Below are 6,000 nucleotides of genomic sequence, written 5' to 3' on the forward strand. Positions count from 1 at the left end.
TTTTGTTTTTGTTTTATTTAAAGATTTTATTTATTTATTCAACAGAGATAGAGACAGCCAGCGAGAGAGGGAACACAGGCAGGGGGAGTGGGAGAGGAAGAAGCAGGCTCACAGCAGAGGAGCCTGACGTGGGGCTCGATCCCACAACGCCGGGATCACGCCCTGAGCCGAAGGCAGACGCTTAACCGCTGTGCCACTCAGGCGCCCCGGATGAGGGAAATCTTTACAGAAGATTGAAGGTTAATCAATGTAAAAGGAATAGCAGAATTAGGAAATCAGCATTTTACAACAACCAAAGAAACAACTGGTTCGGACAAGGATCACTATCATTAGGTGACAGACTGCTGGAGAAGTGGAACGGTATATATAGTTCCCAAGTGTCACCGCGCTACACATTACTTACTAACTACAAAGACAGAAAAACGTCTACACTGGAGATTCGGTATTTATCATTTTAAACAAATGATCAAACAAACTCAACATCATTAATAATGGGCTATTATGACATTATTTCTCTTATTGTGACCCAATATGAGGTACAAAGCAACATCTATGAAGAATTTTTTTTTTTTTAAGATTTATTTGACAGAGAGAGACAGCGAGAGAGGGGACACAAGCAAGGGGACTGGGAGAGGGAGAAGCAGGCTTCCCTCTCAGCAGAGAGCCCAATGCGGGGCTCGATCCCAGGACCCTGGGATCATGACCTGAGCCGAAGGCAGATGCTTAATGGCTGAGCCATCCAGGCGCCCCAGTGAATTCTTAACAAAAGTGTTTAATTTGAATCTAATCAGACCATAGACTTAAATGCCAGTTTATAGGAAATACGGGCATAAAGGAACAAATTAAACTGTGAGGAAACAATCAGAAAATTCCAGAAGTGATATATTCTACAAGACAAACGCCCTGGTCTCTTCATAAAGGCAATTCTTGTGGCTTCTAAAGAAACTGCTCTAGATTTAAAAAAGACTAAAGATACATGCTTGGAGAAAAATCTGAACATTAACTGGATATTAGATGGTTTTAGGAAATTACTCTTAATTGCCTTAACTAGGACAATGTATCCTAAGAACAATTAAGCAAAACAATCTCTTTAAGAAGATGTATCTAAAGTATTTCAAGCATGAAAGTACTGAGATGTCATATCTGCAATACAAAAATTTACATATTATATATATAAACACAAGCACATATATACATAAAGCAAAATAGCAAAATGTAAATTATGGAATCTAGGACATAAATGGCATAAAGGTGATAACTGTACTATTCTTTGAATTTTTCTGTATGTTTAAAATTTTTAACATTAACAGTTGTAAGGGGGGGGTGGGGAAGGGCTCAAAATGTACTTCCTCCAGGAAGGCCTCCCAAAGGAGCTCTCCTCTAAACCTTATCACTCTCTTACAAAGTCCTCTCAACATGGAACACTGTGTATTACGTTCCCATTCTAACTGTTCTCTTACTATTTCACATATTCAGTAGATTTGGTTTCCTAACAAGACTGTGAGCTCCTTCAGGCCCAGGCATTTTTAAATTCTTTTCCATTTCCTCACAGCTCATAGTGAAATATTCCACAATCAGCAGACTTTTAAAAAGTACTAGTACCAATATCTGGTGAAAGCACTCAGTAAAGCATCTTTTTTTTTTTTTTTTTTAAGATTTTATTTATTTATTTGACACAGAGAGAGAAAGCCAGCAAGAGAGGGAACACAGGCAGGGGGAGTGGGAGAGGAAGAAGCAGGCTCCCAGCGGAGGAGCCTGATATGGGACTCGATCCCATAATGCCAGGATCACGCCCTGAGCCGAAGGCAGACGCTTAACGACTGTGCCACCCAAGCGCCCCTCAGTAAAGCATCTTTAACTAACTGGGTTAGCTTTTCAATTCCTCAACAGAATGGCAGTTTGCGTGTACAAACAATTTTGAGTCAAAGCTATCATAAAACATCACTTATGGGCTTACAGAATTTTGCATAGAGAAACTAGTATCTAAGAGTTAGAGGGAACATAAGTTTTACATGTCTTCTGAGGAGTGTCATGGATTTGCTGTGTTATCCAGGCATATGACTTTATTCTCATGATATTACTCTTCACTTGAACACTATCTTCCACTACCACTCGCATCTGCAAAACAGCGACAGTATTTATCCACAACTCCTAGGTATAATGAAGCTTTAACAAGCTACATAATGAACTTAAAATCTTAGATAAAAGACTGTACAAACATAAAAAAAAATGTCGATAATACAGTGCTAGTGAGGAAAGAGGCAGACTCACACACTGCTTGCAGGAATATAAATTCGTACCTCTATGGCAAGCAATTCAGCAGTATCTAACAACATTAAAAATGCAAATATCCTCTGATCCAGCACTTCCACTAGGAATTTACCCAAAAGATACCCATGTACCTAAAAAGCACATACAAGGAATTAACTGTAGCACTGGAAACAACCTAAGTATCCAAAAATAAGAGCTGGCTGAATGATGGTACATCTGTACAAGGGAATATCTGTCATCTTTTAGAAAGGAAGAGGTATTCCAGTACTGTATGGAATGATAACCAAGATAGAGTAAGTGAAAAAAGCAAAGTGCAGAATAATGGCTATAGTATCTTACTATTTGTGTTAAACAGTAAATAAAAACAACAACTTAAAAGGGTCCATAGTTGTATATGCTTGTAAAAGCACTGACTATCTCTGGAAGGGTAAACAAGATACAGGTAACAACAGTTTCCTTTGCAGAGGGCTTAGGAGGGTTTAACTAGACGAGGAAAAGTGGACACAGAAGGAGGATTTTTCTCTCTGTGGACCTTTTGAATTTTGTTTCATGTGTGTTACCCGTCTTATTTTTTTAAAGATTTATTTGAGAGAGAACGAGAGAAAGTGAGAGCAAGCGGGGGGGGGGAGTAAGGGAGAGAGTCTTCAGCAGACTCTGAGCTGAGTGTGGGGCCCTACTCGGGACTTGATCTCATGACCCTGAGATCATAACCAGAGCCAAAACCAAGAGTGGGATGCTTAACCGACTGCACCACCCAGGCACCCCATGTGTTACCCATTCTAAAGAGCCTTTTTAAACACGGCTCTGCACCAATACAAATTAATGATACTCATCTTAATCCTAAAAGCAATCATGCCTTCACACCATAAAAATTTTTGAATAAGGCTTCAGTAAATTCAACCAGATGAAATGCTTCCAGATAAAAACAAAGCATCACAGATGACAGAAACCTCCTGAGAAATGGCTACTTACTGCCTCAATAGTTTTATCTCAAGATTTGTACCAGAACCTGATGCAAGTCTGGACACAGGTAACACTGAACATCTTCCAGTTCACTAACCACTATGAATAGCTCTAACAGAAGTCAACGAAGTGCCAATGGACACCATCCATCCCCACCCTAAGCGTGGAGCTGTCAACAATAACTTATACTCCTCAGTCTTCACACGAGGAAAACAAGATGAGTCTCCAGCTCTTTCCAGGAAACAGGATGATATATGCCCCCCAAATTCCTGTGCTGTTTCTGGGTCATCTCTTGGTTCCCACTGTAACCATGGCAACAGAAAACAGCACAAAAGACAGCTGAACCATGCAAAGGCCAGAGTTAAAAGGGGAAGTGAAAAGAAAAAAATTTATAAAATTATAATTAAAAAATTATTAAAAAAATTTAAGACCCCCAAACACAAGGTCCTACAGTTAAGAATGACAGCCAGAAAAGCCTTGCTAGAATACCAAAGAAAGAACAAAAAGAGAAGAAAATAGAAAATAAGGCTTACTAATGTCACCCATCCCGTTATCCAGATAGGAAACAGGTTTGGCACAGATAACTGAAAAACACACAAAAAGCTGCCCCCCCCCAACAATTCAGCTCTTCGTTTCACTGCTATTCAGCAAACCTGCTTGTAAGAATTTATCATTTCCTCACCCTGTTCTGCTGGCAGAGGGAAGAAGCATTGAAGTATCCAAGAGTGGCAATACAGCAGCAAATTAAGGATCGTGAATAATCTGCCAACTGAAAACCTAGGTCCTAGATCACTGAAATATTACTGTACTTTAGAGTTCCTTATTTTATACTGCTCTTCGTTATTTGCAAATGGGCAAGTAACATCACACCCACTGCTTAAAGTTAAAACCTCCACTGGGTGAGTTATCCTCCACTAGTAGTTTCAGATTGCTTTTGTTTTCGTGGGATGTTCACAGAGCATCAATAATGTACAGCTAAAACGAAAGTGCTAAGGAAGATCCTTTTTTTTTTTTAAAGAAAGATCTTCCTTTACTTAAAAAAAGAGGCAAATAGGTCACACGAAGTAGGAGGGCTAGAGATGACAGGACCCTGATGTCTTGATTTACAGTTACTGCTCTAAGCCTTACACTGTGTTATCTCTATCTCACCTAGTTCTACGAAGATAATTAAGAATTTTACTAAAAGGTAGTGCCCCTTACTTTCTTTTTTGTGACCCTTGGTTCTCCTTAGAAAGGCCACCAAAATCCCCTGCCAGAATAATTGAATGGGTTGGGGCGCCTGCTCCTAGTTTAGGGGATGTTTGTATTAAAAGTACCGCATGACTGTGGGAGGAAAGAAAAGTAATGCTGGAACTAGAAGTTGCAGTGACAGTTTCAAAAGAAGGGTCAGCGTGGGGCACGCTGGCTCTGGAAGGCGTTAGTAGCCTGGGAGTCCCTAGGGCAACACCAGATGCAAATACTGCTTTGTCAATAAGTCCGTCAAATAATTTAAACTCTCCCTTTTGGATAGGAGCAACAGGCGCACTATCTGGCAGCCCACTGTCTGGGAAGAAGGCGGGCGCGTGGTCAAGGGGCTCTTTATCCCGCAGGTCCCTGCAACACAGCGATGCGCATGCGCCCCGGGGGCAGCGAACAAGCACCCCTGGCTCGTTCACACTCGCGCATGCGCAGTCACCCATCTCGCCGCAGGCGACAGCTCACTATTTGGCAAGGGGGATGGGGCTGGGAAAATGATGGGGGGGCTGAAGGCAGGGGGCGCATTTGTGTCTCCTGAATGCTTGGGATTGGGAGAAGGAACGGTTGATTAGGCTCTGGCATTCCCAGGCCACGTAACCCAGGACGTGGGATATGGGACAGAGAAGAGTATATGTGTGCCGGGGGTGGGGTGGGGGGGGGAGTTGGGGGTCAGTCACCTCTTAAGGGAGGCGCCCCCCCACACTCCGACAGGACAACCCTCTCCCTTGACTCTCCTCCCCCCACTCACCTGAGAACGGCGGCGACAGCTGCTGGTCCCCGTCCCCCTGCGCTCGCTTCATACTGTCCGCAACATCCGGGACCTGCGGGACCGCCGATACACAAATACACACACACTCGGAACGCGCACACTCACACACACACACACCGACACACACCGGCCGGGGCGTCATGGCGTCAGCACGTCGACGCAGCGAGCGCGTACCCGCCGGGCCCCACCCCGCGCGGCCTCCGCCCCTCTTCTCCCCTCCCTGGGTTCTCCTGCCCCTCCTCCTTCTTCCTCAAGACTCCGCCTACCTCCCTTAGTGCGCGTGCGTCCCGACGGCTCCTCGGGGCCGGGGGATTTGAGGGGAAGGAGGGGCCTGACTAGAAAGAGGCGGGAACACGGAGGGGGTTGCGTGCCCGGCGCGGCAGGCTGTGTGGAGGTGCGAGGACCCAATAGAGGCCTTACCACTACCAAGGGGGGTGGGGGGGGGGTCGGGGCGGGCAGCGTAACAATAAAGGCATTGAACAATAGCAATTTACATTTGCAAGAAGTGTATGGATTACCAACGACTTTAACTTGCATTCCCTCACTTCTTCTAAACAGCTTTGTGTCAGTAAAACATTTTTTGGACTTCACGATAATTCTAAAGACTTTTAAGCAACTTAGATTCTGGCATTTGGAAACAACACCAAGGACCATTCTCTTAGGGGTAGGGGGGCATGTGGGTGGCTTAACTGAAAGGACCTGATTCAATGACAACTTGTTGTCTTGGACACCTGGGTCCCCAGCCAGCCTCGCATCCTGGC

General features: G+C 44.1%; 1 protein-coding gene across 2 annotated transcripts in view; it reads right to left on the reverse strand.

Annotated features, from left to right (window-relative positions):
* The window catches only part of SPOP (speckle type BTB/POZ protein), a 63,763-nt gene extending 58,368 nt beyond the window's left edge, over window positions 1-5,395 (reverse strand). For both annotated transcript variants that reach the window (XM_045813720.2, XM_045813719.2), the window contains exon 1: window positions 5,219-5,395. The gene's annotated coding sequence lies outside the window, so the exon portion shown is untranslated. The remainder of the gene's footprint in view (window positions 1-5,218) is intronic.
* Window positions 5,396-6,000: the final 605 nt, after the last annotated feature.

The sequence above is a fragment of the Ursus americanus genome, chromosome 23, assembly GCF_024610735.1.
Source record: "Ursus americanus isolate L20-20 chromosome 23, mUrsAme1.1.p, whole genome shotgun sequence".
In the NCBI taxonomy this organism is placed as follows: Eukaryota; Metazoa; Chordata; class Mammalia; order Carnivora; family Ursidae; genus Ursus; species Ursus americanus.